Source organism: Rhea americana, unplaced genomic scaffold (assembly GCF_003343005.1).
Source record: "Rhea americana isolate MKP2758 unplaced genomic scaffold, rheAme1 scaffold_169, whole genome shotgun sequence".
Lineage (NCBI taxonomy): Eukaryota > Metazoa > Chordata > Aves > Rheiformes > Rheidae > Rhea > Rhea americana.
The window spans coordinates 760,761-778,226 of NW_028185805.1; the positions used below are offsets into that span (position 1 = coordinate 760,761).

Below are 17,466 nucleotides of genomic sequence, written 5' to 3' on the forward strand. Positions count from 1 at the left end.
AAAGAAGGGAACATAAAAATCCATAAAAAGTAATGTACTTTTTTTTTTTAAAGATTACAAGGTACYATTAGTTCTTGTAGTTTAAACTTCAAAGTGCAGGGCAAGGAATTGCATCCAGTTTCTTCTGTACTGGGTCCAACAACTCATGCCTCGGTGAAGTGGGTACAGACCAGAAAGGCTCGCTTTCGTGTCCCATAAAGATTTTCTGACTTCTTCCTGGGGAGCATTGGGTGGGAACAATTCCACAGTGCCTTTCCCTGGTGTATCTACATGCTCTGCAGATAACATAACCGGAGCCTATTTAACCTCTTGAAATATTCTGCTTTTCTGTCATTTTGCTGGAACTTTTTCTGTCTTCCTTCTTTGATTAGAAGCCRGTTATTGCAAAAAGAGCCCTCAAAACTAGTGATTTTACCACAGACATTGAGGGCCAAAAAAGAGAGATATGGCTACTTGTCTGATCCTCTTCTTGGTCACTATTTGTAGTGGTACTTTCCATGAAAAAATAATACCATGCAGCAAGTGTTCTGACAGCAGCTTAGTTTTATTAYACCCCTTTGGCAAGACAAGGGAATTATACCTTGATGTCTCTCTTTCTTTTTTTKTGTGTGGAATAAGGTCACACAAAAATAAATACAGAGAAAAAAGAATAGAACAAAAAGTTCTAATATACTACAAATGAAGAAAAATAATTAATATTAGGCACTCTATGTGTACTTCCTACAGTACTTGCAGAAATTTCCTTGCAGAAATTTATGCTATCCAGTGTCTTCCTTAGGAGCTCAATAGCCTATGCAATATATAGACTTTAAAACTCTTCACTGCCCATGTATTATAACTCATCTTTTTCCCTGAGTAAGAGGAGATGATAGTGCAGTGTTTGAAATKACATGTATCTCCTAAATGATTTTAAATGGCATCTTATGTTATTTCTAAGAACTGCAAATAAACAGCAGTAAGTAATAAAGGCAATAAAAATAATCAAAGAGTGGTTTTGGTCTTCTARTCTCTCCTTATTTACTGATAGGCACCATAGTAAGTCCCGAGAATGATGAGATACAAAATATTCAGATATTATTTCTCGTTTCATGCTATATTCTATTTATATTTATAGTCAATTCCTATTTGGGTTACTATTTAACCAGGGAAAGCAGAGGAAGCTGAAAAATCACGCTCAATCTACTATACATGAAATTTCTTTGTTACAATTTCCTACAAAAGCCTACGACACCACTAGTACTCCAGAAAAGTAGCTTGCTTTTTGCCATTAGTAATCATGATCATATATTTGCTATTATGCAGCTGCATTTTGCAATTTTACGGTTTTGTTCTCTGTCATTTCTATCCCAACCTCTGTCTGTTACCTAGGTACAGCAAAATATTCTATCCGATTGCTGCCAATTATCTTCTTTTTAGAGGCATTAAGATACGCTTCTGAGCCCTCTCCAAGTTGTGTAGTTCTCTGAGAGCATCGATGACAAGAAATAGCAATTTGTCTAACAGAAAAGTGGTAGGAAGAGCTCTGATTTCTTTCCAAAGTATTCAATGAACAAACTAATGAAAGTGAGCACACTCTCTTAGTTGTTACTGCTTCCTATGTACTCTGTGGTACTGGAAGGGAGTCTTTGTGATCCCAGTTGGTTTGGGTGTGAGCTGATGGCTACAGGTCCCAAAGGATTCACTGGAACTAGTCCCTGTTGTCAGCACTACTGATAACAATATGCCACAAATATCCTTATATTTGTACTTAAATTTTCAGCAGCCCTGTTCTTTTTATTAAAAGGGTGACAAACTTTGATTGTCTATGTGTGATAATTGATGTAATATGCAATTAGTAGTTCAACCAAGTGGTTATAAAGTTCTTAATTTTAATATGCCTATGATGGAGACATAGATGCAGTTAAAAGGGGAGTGGGAGGAAAGAGAAATAAAAGCTTTATGCAGTGTCAACAGCCACTAAAAGTATTTTTTATATCACAGTCATCTTGCCCTAGGCACAGCAGGAAGCACTGACCCATTACCAATGAGATCATGTGTACAGTATTCAAGCATTCATGATGGGAAATGTCTTTGTTTTCCTCATCCTGCTGTTTTTCCCCCCATTTTCTCATGAAAAACAGTAGAAAACTCAAAAATTCCTGATTTTATTGTTTTTATTTTTCTCTGTGACTCAGTCTTCTGTGGGTAGTAGCTCAATTTATTTATTTTACTACCTGCCCTTTATGTTAATACAAAAGCTTGTTGATGCAAACATCCAGAAGGACGACCTGGAACTGCTCTTCTGAGGGTGGATCAGAAGAGGTTTATTGCAGGAGGTAGACCATCGTCTGGAGACTGCAGGCACGGTTAGTTTCCCTCCTGCAAGCCAGGTTGCAGTGGTAGCTGCTACACAGTGATGAGCCCAATTCCTTCCTGCCTCATTCAGCATTATGTGTACTGCTAGGGCAATTAGCATTTAACTRATGAAAGTGTCCTTAATTCTCCACTCTGCGGCTCAATCTTACTGTCATAAAATTTTTTACTGGGAACAGGATGGGATCCCAGCACTTTGATCCTGCAGACTGTTGAGTATCCCCATTTGCTTCATTGTAACTCAGCTCCTTTCCRCATGGGTCCTAGAAAAGGAGCCCAGGTTTTTGAAGAGTCATTTGATCTTAGAATCATTATAATTAGGCCACAGATCTTAAAATTATATAGCCTCTGCCCATTTGGGTAAATGCTGACCTTAGACTTTGAGAGTCCAAGGTGGGAATGAGACTAGACCCAGATGGAGGCCTACATAAGAGTTTGAACCAAAAATCCTCCTAACAGTTGCTTGTTTTCTGTGTCCTTTCTTTTTGTCAGCTTCAGACTCTCAAAGGCCATGAATTCAAATGGAAAAAGAGAAATAATAAACTTGTTTTGGTGTAGTAAATTTGAAGTGATAGCCTTATGTGTATCCAATTGTTGCATATGAGCCTTGAAGAAAATGTGGTAATTAAGAATCTGGATTTGGCTGTGTGCTTGCAAACACTGCACTGTTTAGTTTTCCGTTTAGGCAATGAGGAGTTCAAAATAACTGATACTGTTTACAGCAGTTAATTTATTTTCTAAATTCTTCCATCTTTATTCATGCTACACATAAAGTTTCACTCCTTGAACAGATCTACTTAAAGCGAATAGGTCAGTTCATCAAATAAAGTACGAAGTAGTGAGAAAAGGTGATCAGAAGCTGGCTGGGTGGATAATAGGTATCAGTATCTGGTCCTTATTTTCTATCAACCTAATCTTTAGATAGGTAAAATATTTCCCTGAGTAAAATGCACAAAAATGTGCATGTATAATCATGCTATCAGTTGTTTTAAATACAACCCTTGCATGTCCTGGCTCTTTCAGATTTCTGATGTGTGCTGCCCTGCAGTCCAGGCCTGCAGAGGCAGTCAATGGCTGTTGGTGTCCCTGAGAGCCACCCATGGAGACTGCCTGCATGCGTGTGCTCCCAGAAGCTGTGCAGTACGGTGGTGGTAAGCATTTCTGGTGCTTCCCTGCATGGGCTGATCAGCCTGGGGCAGCTGCTGAGAAAGGGTGGCCCTGCCCTCCCTCCCAGCCCCAGCCATCCACTGCATCTCCCATGCGATTGCACCCCCTGCACAGAGCTGGCTGAGCATGACCAGTATCTGCTCAGAAATCAGTTTCCAGCATGGCACAGGCATATAGACCACTGCTGACTTCAGTCCCTGTTAGCAGGCTGGGCTGCTRGGGAGCAGGTACTGATCATGGTCCACCACTCTACCTGTTCTGCTTCTGCAGATGACGCCTCATCCTTGTGTCTGGGTTTTGACTTCATACTCCTTCAGTAAAGCAATGGTTTTCCTCGAGAAGGATATATTTACTAATAACCTTAAAAATCCAGTCAAAATCAGAAACGGTCTACAAGGTAATATAAAGAAATTCCCCAAACACTAGAAAATGTCCAACCTTTACTGTAGCTATTTCTTCTTGGTTTTATAAAAACTTGAGAATTCAGTCTCTACTATTTTCTGGTTATATAGGCATTTTTTTGAATACAGAAATGGATTTCCCTTTGGAAGCCTGGGCTATACATTTTTAATTTTCCAATTGATTTTYGTTGCAATACTTTTAAATAAAATTCTTACCATCACTGTTTTTTGTGATCACATTAGCTATGCTGGCTGCATCACCTAGCAKTTTCACAAAACGCTTGCCACTTGTGCAGTTAAAACATTTTCCGGTGGAATCTGGCCCGAGTGTGTTTGGGAGCACTGCAGCATTTTCTGTGGTGCTTTTAAAGCAAGTTGTACTCCTCTCTGATATCTCTGTGAGACACTCAGGTGCTCCTTCACTGGGGCTGAGTCAGAGACAGCTTGGCGATGGCACATCTGCCCCCTGTGACCATCAACCACCCACCGGCCACCAGCAGCCGTGGATGCTCCTTGCCCCCCCCCACGCAACAGACTTCTCCCTTGGTGCCTCTCAAGCTGGTTGCTTTGCTGTCACCGACAGAGCAGCACTCCCGCAAAACTGTCAAATTGCAAGCACCTGATATCAGGGTCTGCATCACAGCGTGAGAGTACAGGGTGTTTCTGGTACCCTGCCGGGGCCTGAGCAGTGGGATGTTTCCTATGTTCCTGGGGTGACTGGTGACATTGGTAATGTGTGTCCCTGCCCGCCATGCCCACACCGCCTTGCAGGGGCTGGGAGGGAGGACTGCTGGGCTTTGCCTCGCAGTGCCTGACTACGCTGTAAGACAGATTGTGCTGTGAGAAAGAAAGAAATAGGCCTAATGAAATGAATCGAACTTTTGCTAGAGCACTTGCTAAGTGAGTCATGAATCAAGCACAACGGGGACCACTGGATAGCCTTCTGCTGTGGTTAGAGGCTGCATATCAGAAGCTGTACAGGTGGGGAGGATGGGGGGACAGCAATGACCTTATCTAAGTTCTTTATTTAACACTTGAAGCTTGAATTTCACTTATCAAAGAGACATGGTTGTGGCATGATCTTTGTTAGAGCTTCCAATCCTTCCAATCCAGTGCTCCAAGCTAAGCAAGATGAGGAATTCTTAGTTTCAAAGTAGACTAGACTGAAAATAAAGCAGTAAAGCGGAGCTTGGAAACTACTGCCATGGCAGGAACAAAAACAGTCACTGACCATGTTGTATGTACACACATGAAAACAGGTGTGACATCCTCTTCCCACCTGCCTGTTAGTGCTTTCCTTACAGATCTAACTTTATGTCTCCAACAGACAAGCCAAGCCATTTAGTGTTTTAGGGATCAGGAGGCCTATAATGAGCCTAAAATATGTTCAAAAATATGAAGAAGAAGCATGTCTTATTCTTTCATGTCCCCGAACAAAGTATGTTTACTTCACTTGGCTATAACTTCCTAGTTTAAAGTAATAAAAAAGCATGTAATGTTGTGTGTATGTATTTGCATGCATAAAAGCAGTGGCAAGTTGTAGTCAGATATGCTAAAAGCCTGTCCAGCTTGAGGCTCTTTTGATTTTGCTTCAGAAGTTTTGGTTTCCTTAAATAAACTCCAAAGGGAAACTACAAATGCTCACAAGACAGGAATAATCAGCCTGGCAATTATCTGTTCCCTAGTTAAGCATGTTATCCATCGCACTATTGACTTCCCGTGGAATCACAGAAGATCACTATAATTTAAGGTTGAAAGACAGCTGGAAGTTAAGCTTTATTTCCAGCTCTCTCTCAACTTCCTCAGAAAACATTCTTTTAAGCACGAAGTTTCTCAACCTCTGCTAAAACCCACAGAAGCCTATCCTAATTTTTGAGAAATGTAAAGCTTCACYGAGGCATTCAGAATAATACATTGTTTGGGGAGGGAGTGTTAAGTGCTTATTTTTCTAGTCAAAAATGAGGCTGGCCTTTTTTACTGCAAGYTGTGCTTGAAGTAGATGTGGATTTAAAGCAAAAGTCATTTTTTTCTCTTCTTTTGATGTAGAGGCAGGAGAAAAAGTCAGTTACTGAACTCTGGTCACATAGTATTAACTGGAAAAAGTAGTTCCTGGGTGAAACTAAAGCTATAAATTAAGTTGTGTTTCAGTTTTTTTTCTGTACTATCTGATACTGGAAACCTTTGCTCCTAACTATTTTGGAAGGGGTTCTGAATTGCAGACTTTATTTAATTCACTTGTCTTTCTTTGTTCTGCATGAAAAAAAAAAAMCACTTTAAAAATCTTGACTGAATATCAATAAAAGGCAATATTTTCAAAGATCTCTCAAAAATTTGATAAGTAAGTGCCCTACTTATACAGTACACTAGATGCAAGAAGTTTCAGAATCCAGCCCTTAATGAGGTAACTGGGGGAAATGCAAGATAAATGCAAATGTTGCTGAATGGAGGTTTTGCATGTCTGAGGTCGAGAAAAAAGTCTATGGGCTTGCTGTTTATAATTAATTCTTCACTGCTATTTGCAGAGGAAGTACATGAGGCAATGCTTCTACTTTATGTTAAACTTAGGACTCTGTCTGTGTTGTATGTGGCAAACACTTTTCCTGAGACATATGATTGACCATTGCTGAATAGTGATATTTGATTTCTTTCTTAGTTAAGCTTCATCTTTCTCTTCCGTCCTTTCCTTCATCTCTATAAGAAACTGTTGATGCCTTGCTTCTCAATCTCTGCTTCCCCAAACCCTTTGTTTTTCTCTTACATTTCTGTACTTACAGATACTAAGCGAGAAATGATGAGAAGCAAAAAGCTGTAGAAATGTGTCTGAAGTGTCTTTTTGCAACATAGTGAAGGAATTTGGTGCTGATTTCCTTCTCCTCTTCCTAGCCTTGGCAGCATTGTAGCAGAACTCATTGTTTATCTGCATTTACCGTCATTGCTGCCATCTTTCCTTTGGCTTATTTTTCCATCCTCTAATGGCATTTGGCTGTGAGGCAGGCATTTCGTTGCATGATGTCTCAGAAATCTGGAAATAGAGAAGTTTTCTAAAAGCAACGTCACTTGTTGACCTTTTCATTATCCTTCGTCTTTCTCATTTGCGAGCTGTTATTTCCACGATAGTGGCTTTGTGCTTTCCTGACTCCTRTGAGGTATTTCTGACTGTATTTTTCACAGCTTTCTGGAACTGATTTTCAAGGGCCCTGACATTCCTGATTTGATGTGCTCTGTTTTGTTTTTCTTTGTCTGTGAGAAACRATTGTATTTTTTTAATTTTCTTTTAAATAATTTACTAGTTCTTTCCTTATAGTCAACTGAATATCACTTTAAAAAAATGGTCAGAGATTCCAACAAGTGTTGGAATTTTTGCCATAAAATGATGACTCTACTTAGAATGAAGAATAAGATCTGGAGGATCCTTTTTTTTCCCCTGCTTTTGCTAAATCCATGCTGTTTCGAACACACTAGTGGTGAAGAGAGGTTTAGATCTGTTTACTGGGAGAGGGGAAGCTGAAACAGGCATCAGTTCACACAAGGTGAAAGATCTCTAGGTGAATGATCATAATCCAAGGGAAATGTGTCAGTCCTTGAAGTACAAATTTGTGATAATGAGGGCACATTTTACATCTAAGGGTGGAAAGAACCTGATATAAAATGAATAGCAAGGGAGAAGAAAAAATGTAAAGTTCGGTGGAAGAAGGGACCACTCTTTCTAAATACATCTTTTAGATTTGAGAGCTAGAGTCAAGACTTTCTCTCCTCTTCTTAAGGAGTAATCCCATTACAGGAAATGAGACCATGAGCAAAAGCAGTAGGAGAAGTATTTGACCTATAATAAATCTTTAAGGCAGAGGATCTAGTGATCTGTGTAGTGGTGCTAGGTAGAGCATTTAATAAATTGTTTAATCTTGTTATGGGGCAGTTTAGATATGTCTTTATGTGGAAAAATTGAAAAAAAAAATGGTTAGCAGGCCTCACAGAATAGGGTGAGCCTGGACAGCAGTAACAAAATACTAGAATGATGTGTTTTCTGATTTTGATGAATAATTTAGTATAAAGCAACTATAGATGACTTAAATCAGGGTAACTCACTGAAGTAATTGGATCCACACTGATTTGCTTGAGTTGACTACATTTTATCATGAATCCTTTTCAACCTTTTCCTATTATTTATTCATTTGACAAAAGAAAATAGGATCTGAAGAGCCTTTCCCCAGGCAATAGCGTGTGTGTAGGTCTCAGACTGTGAAAGAAGAGCTTTGGCCGTTTGTTGCCTTGGCCTCGGGAGCAGGTTGCCCATCTGGGCCTGCAGGAGAGGCTGGAACTTGGTTTGATTCATTGCTAACTGATTGATTTGCAATGGCCTGCCTGCTGCACAGCAGCTCCAGCACCATTATTCAAGCATGGACAGTGCTTGAAATTGGGTACATTTTTCTTCTCCCTGCATCAATCCACGGATTTATTTAGAGATGTAGGAAAGGGAACAGCTGTCTTAAGGTCTTGTTGTAAGGAAGGCAGCTGTGATCCTAAGGCCACTGCAGTCCAATAGGGATCATGCAGTTTCCATCAAATGCTGCAAGGCTCAATGACYTCACCAGTTTGGCTTGGCAGTCTTCATCTGATGAACCTGGTGAGCTGGATGCTCATTTTATTCAGCTTACAGAAAGGAACTTGAAACTGCTGAATTGTGATGAATTACCTTGTACTAATATTGCAGTCTGGATTACAGTCACTGTTGGGGTTAGAATTTCCCAGGGTGATGACCCAGTTACATGTGGATGTTTTCTCTCACTTGCTTCCCTAATTTTAGTGTAAGTAGTATGATGGCARAAAAGTACTCACTCCACCCACACCTATGCTCCGTGCTGTGTAACGGGCAAAGACTGCCCTGGGCAGTTCCAGCAGAGAGTGAGTGAGATCCTCACAGAAATGGTTTTGAGTTGTTATGAGAACCTGTTGTGTTCTTTAAGAAGTGAACCTGTTGTGTTCTTTAAGAAGCAAAATAAATATTTTATGAAGTACAGTGTAGTGGTTTCGATAGTCAGCTGGATGATCTGGAAGATGCTTGCTGATATTCACTGAAGTGACAGCTTGGAATAGAGACTTTGTTCAGATCCTTTGACTTTGCCTTGGAAAAAGCCCAAGCCCAAGATTTGGTTGCTACAATAAAAAAGATTATTAAAATAAAGAGGAAGCACCTTCAAGCTAGTGTCCTAGGCCAGCAAACAGGCCCAGTTTTCAGCCTTAACATCTGATGGGTTCAGGATATGGTTATTACTGCATAAACACGAAGCATATGTATTCAGCCTGAATGTGCAAATTGCTCTATACTGGAAAGTCAAACTAAAGACTAATCTATAGTATGGTCCTAGCAACTAAAAGGTACATTTTTATGCTGGAAAAGCTAATTTCCAGTGTGCAAGATGAAAGAGAACAGGATGTTGAAAAATGGTTATGTTCTATGACTGCATGAAGACATAAGAGGAAAATGAACCTTTAAAGTACCTTGCTGTTCCATGGAAAGAACATTGTTTTTGGTTGGATATCCTTTAGAGAAATGGACTTATGTTTGTCTACTTTTTCTTTGACAAGCATCTCAAGCATCTCCTCTAAAATACAATTTTCTATTTTTCTGCTATTGAATTGTGAACAGTGTAATTATGCAGTTATGTATGTTCAAGCCTGTAGCTTCATTAAATACCTTGTTTTAAAAGCATAAACAATCCACACTGTCCGGTTATTAGTGAAAGAGGTATACTACAGAATGGTGATAAACCTGCTGAAGAAGTGCACTCAACCTTATGCAACAAAACTGGTGTATGAGTTAAAAATGGGCGTTTTTCTCCAAAAGTTCTGATTTCCTAGTTGAATTCAAAGTATCAATCTAATCTGGAGAGATGTATCATGTTATTTATATCCTTTTGATAAACCACCAAAATAACCTTTGAAAATCAGATGGCTTGTGCCTTTAAAAGCCTTCTGAGATTTTCCCTAAAAATAGTTTACAAAGCAACAGAGTCAAATTGTTGGGGAATTGCACTCAAATGCATTAGAGAGTCTATTCCTGTGGCACTTAAGCCAGCCAAAGTAATAAATATAAAATGGTAATTTTTCTCCATGAGCTGTGTTTGCTGCTCCCACATGATTTGATTCCCACTCCGGAGTAATATAACATTGCCTGCTCAAACAGTCTCCTGGATTCACGGAATAAGGCAGCATTTGGCTGCTACTTTGTTAAGTGTGCTCAGAAAAGTCAGCAATTACAATTAATTCCTCTTTTGCCTGAGAGCATCCCATCATGATTTCCATACCACAAATGTCACTGTTTTTTTAAGTTGTAAAGATTTTTTGACCAAACAATGGACTAGAAAAATATATTGATGTATGAATCAAGAAATGAAAGCATAGGTAAAATAGGATATACTTACATTTTGGTCTTGTACTATATGTATTTGGACTGGTAGCGAAATAAAAGGGGATTAAAAGCAGAGTACATATTTTAGGTAGGTTTTCAAGGAAGTGTTAGATTTCATTTCTCATGTCTTTTTCACCTGCTGAATTAACCACTTCTTCCCAGTATCTGTCAACTGTGGGAAAAGGAGGTTTTGTAGTTGACATGAAGCACTCTGGATGGCTACTGGCAGACTGAAGCCGTGGTCCTCCWGTGTCGACTAAATCAGCTGTGAGGGCAGCTGGTGTGTTGCCAGAATTGATATTTTGTTTTGAGTATCAGCTTTTCTTTTAAGACATAATTTAAGCTCTTGAGACATGCTTGCAGCAGTCACTGGTTAAATATCAACCCATTACAGTGTATCTAGTGATATTTGCCAGCTTACATAAAATGCCTCTGTTAGCAGGTTAATTTTTCTTCCAGAGGTAATCACCATCCAATCCCTGGAAGTCAGAGGGAACTGCAAGTGATTATCATATTTTTATTAAGGTCCTTAGTAGAGATCTTGGCAATTCAGCCATCATGACTGTTTCTGTTTTCCCTTTCCACTTCCTTTTTCCTTTCCCTTTCCTTCCCAACTTGAATTTTCAACTGGACTGCATATTCCCTGGAACTCTTTCTGCAGAAATACATCATGGGAGCCCTATAGCCAGCCCCTCTTGAGAAATGCAATCCAGTCAGGAGGAGAGTAAGAATATGAAGCAGAGTACATATTTTATTCCACAGAGGTACTTCAGGCACACATAGTGCAGTGTTGAAAATGAGACATTTTGGCCCTAGATGAAAACAAAAGTGAAATACAGAAAAGTGCTTGGGGACAGTAATTCTGGGGTTTGATCACCTCTAGTATTGAATCAAATATCTTAGCCTGGTGTCTTTTCAGTAAGAGGTATAATTTTTTTTTTTATTTTTTTCATTTTTTTAGAAGTTTGTTCTGTGTATGCTTTGCCTGAAAATTTACTTTGCAGAGATTCAGGCTTTGTGCTGTTTCTCAGATCATAGTAAAAAGTAAAAAATGCAGCAAAGCTTAAGTGTAACTGGGTATTCTTCTTTGGCTTATTCTCTCTATTGTGATTAAGAATATGCCTGTTTTGCACAATGGAGCATAGTCCAGAAACCTGTCAATCAGCTAGGTGAACCCATGAAGTGGTACACACGCCTGGATTGAGGCACAGAAAAATAAACTGAATACCTGAAGAACATGATACCTGGGCCACTCAGTCCTGTGAGGAGACAGAGAATGTTAGCACTGATTGAAGATTGACACAACTTTATTTCATCCAGTCACTCAAGTTCTGAGTTCTAAGTTCTGAGTCCAAATTCTTATYTACCAGTAGATTTAACCATATCACCTAATGCGATTACAATCAATAGTTGTCTGCACTAAGTTTTCAAAAAGTTGCCAGGAGCAGAACTGGCTAAACAACGGGTGTATCAGCTCCTGTGCCTCTCCAAGTCTCAGCTCAGAATATGAGATCAAGTTGGTGATCATAGAATCACAGAATCAGTAAGGTTGGAAGGGACCTCTGGAGATCATCTAGTCCAACCAACCCTCTCAGCAGGGTCACCTAGAGCATGGTAGACAGGGTTGCATCCAGGCAGGCCTTGACTATCTCCAGAGAAGGAGACTCCACAACCTCTCTGGGCAACCTGGTCCAGTGCTCCGTCACTCTCACAGGGAAGAAATTCCCCCTCACGTTCAGGTGGAACTKCCTGTGCTTCAGTTTCTGGCCATTGCCTCTTGTCCTGTCACATGGGACAACTGAAAAGAGCTTGTCCCCATCCCCTTGACACCCTCCCTTCAGGTACTTATCCACATTGATGAGATCCCAGCTTAGTCTTCTCTTCTCCAGGCTAAAGAGGCCCAGCTCCGTTTATTTTAATACAGCAGGCTGAAAATTTCATCAGCTCAGGAGTGGATACACACTGCACTCAGCCATCTCTGTTCAGGGATGTTAGTATTTAGGATCTGGTTAGGCAAAGATTTAAGGGGTATAAATTCTTCAGCCAAACCATCTACTGAATATTAATCATCACCCTTAGTTTCTCTGCCCGGGCCAACAACGTATCACCTCCTTCCATAGACAGCTGAGATGAGTAGGTAAATTTAAATAGTAGGTGGTGTTTCCTTTGTCTGATCATTGTTTCAAGCCACTTTGATTCCATTGCAAATTCCAAAGACTGAATCTTGCAGATCTTCTGACTGTATGCCTCAAAAAGATAAATTAACACACTGCTGAGGGTAAATGTCTGCTGGTTCCTGAGCTAGTTCATTTAACAGTGGCCCAGGTGCCCCTGCATTCTCCAGTGTACATCTATCCTCAGTAATACACAATACATAGGTTATTCCAGCTGTCTAGCTGAAATCTGTGTTCAGATTCTAGCTGAATCTGTGTTCAGATTACAGCTAGAAGAGGTGGATTTAAGGAGCAACCCATGCATTGTGACTCCTTAAGGAATGCCTCGTAACTGAGCCACTCATTATTCTCTGTGCTGCTTTCTGGAAAAAATGATTTTTCCAAAGAGTTAATGGAGGAAGCCCACTGCTGCTTAAAAGAACAGCAAAAAGGCACTTTGTCACTGGGGAGCTGGCACCCCTTAGGGAGCTCCTGTCAAGTCCTCAGGCATCACCTCCTGTTCTAAGAAGTATTTTTATCTTTACTCTGCAGAAAAACTTCCTCTCAGCCTGCCCAGAGCAGTGGCCACATCAAAAAGCTACAGTGTTATTTCAGTGAAGGTGTCATCTCAATGAATCTGTGCATCACCCTGGGGGAACACTGTAAGCCACACGGCCCACAGGACGTGTCTGAAGACCCCCCYTCTCCTCTCTAGGGATGGCGTTCCAGGTTGTTTTCTGTTCCTATCACATCTTATTTTCCTAGCCCAATCAATACAGTCAAAGTGTCTGTGGATTTTACATGCCACTTGTGCCACTTGCTAGTCTTTCTTCCTCTCCTGCCACCCCTCTCCCCARATGTTCTTTGCCAGGGGCATCAAGAACTGTTTTTCTCTCTTTCCGTATCAAATAATCCTGCCTGAGGGTTGCTGGGGTGGTAATAGGCCATTCTGAGGAGCTCTGCACGCCTTTCACCAGCCTTGTCACTTGGAGCTGCTGTTTCTCTTTGCTCGCTGGGCAATAGGGAACGGACGGAAGTCTCTCTCCTCTGTCTCTTTTGGTTGTGATTCTCCGTGGTGCTCTGAACTGCATTCRCAATGAATTTCTACATTTGTATGATTTTGGTGAATGCTACACAGCCAACAATAACCCACTCACTGCATTTTTTTTTAATAAATGAAACAAGCCACTCATTTGCAAGTTTTGCTAGGGCTTTCCTTCATGAAATCACAGGAAAGTTGAACAAAGATGAGAAACAGGTACCTTTTAAATCCTAAAGTATTATTCTCCTCCAAGACATGTGGTGGTCTTAAGGTTAAGTTTCAGTTGTGTGCATTAACCTCAAACCCCTGTGTGATTTACCTCAAGTGTCTGAGCTTTTCTCATAGGCATGGYTTACAACCTGCTGGCTGCTTCCTGCAGTTCTCTGTTGGCAAAAACTGTTCTCCTGTGTTACTCCCTGAAACAAAGGTTAAAATGTGATATAATGTCCCTCAAGTAAGCAGATGTGTGTGAGTGGGTTAGTGTAAAAGCTGATGTGGGTTCAGTTTCATAGGCTGCTATGCAGGCATGGATGAAACCATACCTCTGGTCATCCCCCAAGTGTCTGTGTCTGCTTGCATATTTCTGAGCCCAGTAGCCTTGAAAGGGTTGCCTCTGTGTCCCCTGCCAAACTATAGGGACAGGCAATGCAGGTCTCCAGAAAGGGAAACAAGAACATTGCATCTGCTTGATCAGCTATGTACGCTGTGATCGTGAGGGCATGTGCCAATTTAATATGTTCGCAGAAACAACTCATGTTCAATTACAAAACTGATTTACCCTTAGACTGTACTTGGAAAGCCCCTAGGCAAATCTTTTCAGAAAAGAAATGGAGCATCAGAGAAGTGATTTTATAGGTATCTTTAGTTGGGATCCATAATGTCCTTCGTTCTCAAGGAGGGCCAGACTGGTAATCGCTTTGCCTTCTAAACAATTCTGAAAAATTGGATGGAAAATTTTTCATAGAATCACGGAATTAGTAAGGTTGGAAGGGACCTCTGGAGATCGTCTAGTCCAACYCCCGTGCTCAAGGAGGGTCACCTAGATCATGTTAGACMGGGTTGCATCCAGGCAGGCCTTGAMTATCTCCAGAGAAGGAGAYTCCACAACCTCTCTGGGCAACCTATTCCAGTGCTCTGTCACTCTYACAGTGAAGAAATTCCTCCTCATATTCAGGTGGAACTGAATTGTTTTAAGTCCTGGAGAAAATTACAAAAATATTTGATTTAAAGACATATTTATTTCTGAATGAGCCCTTCTAAAACTAATACAATGGGCCTGACAACTGGAAGCAGGCTTTCTCAAGATACAATGCCTGTTCTTAGCTGTGTGAAAACAAATGCTCCAAAAGCAGATATATTCTAATGGCCTGATTTTGGAAAGAGGTTAAGCTGCTGCTCAATTTTCATTGASTACTGCAGGAGCTGACTGTGCTCACTGCCTCTACTGACCTGATTTTCTCTTTTCATTGTAGTGCTAAGGGAACTCAGTGTTATGTCAGAATTTTTCTGGGGAGGAGAGAGGTCCCTAGGCCTGAGGGCTCTGAAGTGCCAGTAGGGCTTAACTTGTGCATAAAAGTACATGTCATTTGACTCATTAAATAGGCTAAAGGCACAGCTTCTTTAGTAACCTGTCAGTTCTGAGACCCCTGCATGCTTTCTGTGGTGCATGACAGTATTTCAATAAAAATGTTGTGTTGCCAGAAGGGCATTGCCTATGGGAAATACCTGAAGTGCGAAAAAGTTGCCATGTCTCATCTGACGCTTGGTTCACTGACTTTTAAAGGCTTATAAGTTCAAGTGATCAAGAGCAAAACACAGGTAACATCAAGTAATTAAAAAACCCAACAACTTTATGCTTCAAGATTTTTATTGGCTTGCTTTGATGACTTTGATTTTAAAATTTGCTGTTTGCTCCTGGAGACAGGAAGAGATTTCAGCAGTCTTGCCCAGCCTTCTTTGCATAGCCATTTATTGTGGGGCAGCTTTTGACCAGGCACTGTTGCAGTATGGCACTTACTGCTCTATGACACCCCAGCACTATGCACCAGAACAAGTCCGTAAAGATATTAATAAAAACTTTGAGATTGTAACTGACTTTTATCTGATAAGATGAAATTAATGCGAAAAGGCTTCTCCAAAACCCCTTTCTCCATCATCGTCACCACATCTTTCATCAAAGTGCTCAGCTACAGTGGTACCATAAAGATGGTGCTTTCCTAGTTAAAATTATGTTGCCCTATGCACAGTACTCCATTTTCAAATATTTCTTCAAATATTCATTAATATCAGTGGACAATAACACATGTAAAGGCACTTCTACTCAGAGAGGGCAATGCCAAAGTGTAACTTACTATATTCTTCCATGGCTGTGTTTTCCGGTTCATAGCTGGATATGAGCATGCAGCCAAGTCTTCCCTCTGGTTAATGCAATTGCTTTGCTTCACTGTTGCCAGCACTTTCATTATAATCGTTGTGCTCTGCAAGTAGTCAACATACAAAGGGAAACCAAGCCAGTAGTAACACCTATAGTACCTACTCTCTGCTAGTAGTTTGTCTTTTGTCCTCTTTCTACTTTCTTTTATCCAGTGTTTTATTTCAACCTTCGGTTAAGGCTCACAAGGCTTAGCTTGAACCTCTTCCATCTGGTTGTAAATAGGTAGTGGGTCGTCTGACCTGCAATGTAAAAATCCTCATATATAGTTTAAGGAAAAACACTGCAGAAACTTGTTCCCCATGATCACCTTTGTTCACATGCTATCCCCTGCCCCTGGGTTTTGTTATATGATCCCTTGGCATATGTGCTGTGAGAGTGCTGGTATAAATATCAATAACTGAGAGAATGACCTTCTGAAACATAAAACAGCAGCACAGACAAAAAAAWCTCCCTATTAAAAATTTGAAAGGTGTAAATAGGTACTTTCCTCCTTCCTCCTCTCATTACAGAGTTCTCTGCCATAGTGTTTTCCACAAGAAAGGTGACTATGCATTGGCTGTCATCAGCATTRTACCGTGGAAAAAAATGCATTCAGCAATTAGCATTAAAACAAGCAGGCTTTGAGGAAAGAACAGTGGCTCTAGAAAGTCCTTACATTGTCTCCCTCACTTTTACCTGTTGAAAGCAACATTTRTTAGTAGCTTCTTCATTTATTTGTTTCTTAATAGGCCTTTCATAATGATAATGAATGGAAAAAATCATTCATTCTGCAAAATTTGAAGAGACACATGCAAAGAATTAAGATGGTTTTTTCTATGTCTTTTGGTACTGTGCTATTGATCTGCAGTTACTCAGTGGGAAGRAAGGAGCCTCTTTGTACAGGTTATCATAAACCTGCCACTTTAATGATTATTTACTTCTTTATTTACTTTGCCTTAGGGATTCTAAGATTTGTCCCAGAGTGAGTTGTCAGTTGGTTCCCGGTGCCAAGGTCTGAGGCATATGCTCTGTGAAACATTTACAAAGAAGCTCGTACCAGTCAGACTGTTCTAAATACAGGCTGCTTTTTTTCACAGAGGGCTACTATTTAAGGTGGGCTGTAAAGCTGTCATGAGTGATAAATCTCTGAAATTAGTACTGTAGAGCATTTAATCTGTGGAAAGCCAGCAATATCTGTAATGGACATAGCCATATTCTGTAAGTGACTATGCATACAAAATTGTGTGCATAGTGTGACCGGCAGTTGCTTATAGAGTGGTTCAGGCAACAATTTACTTTGTAAAGACCACCCAGTTTCACYTGAGTTCCTGTAAGAACAGAATCAGTCCCCTCATTGAAATTTAAATTAGAAGGTAACCAAATGTGGGCCTGCAGGTACTTAAACTTATCAGCTCCAGCCCAGTCAGACAGACTGTGTATTTCAGAACCAAATATGACTGCTTCAATCTCTGTGTCACTTCCAATAATGTTGTTTTAGGGACTCAGTTGTCATTTGCTCTGTCATCACG

General features: G+C 40.4%; 1 long non-coding RNA gene across 1 annotated transcript in view; it reads left to right on the top strand.

Annotated features, from left to right (window-relative positions):
• LOC146598188 (uncharacterized) overlaps nt 1-17,466 on the top strand; it is a 178,002-nt gene that overhangs the window by 96,709 nt on the left and 63,827 nt on the right. The window lies entirely within an intron of this gene.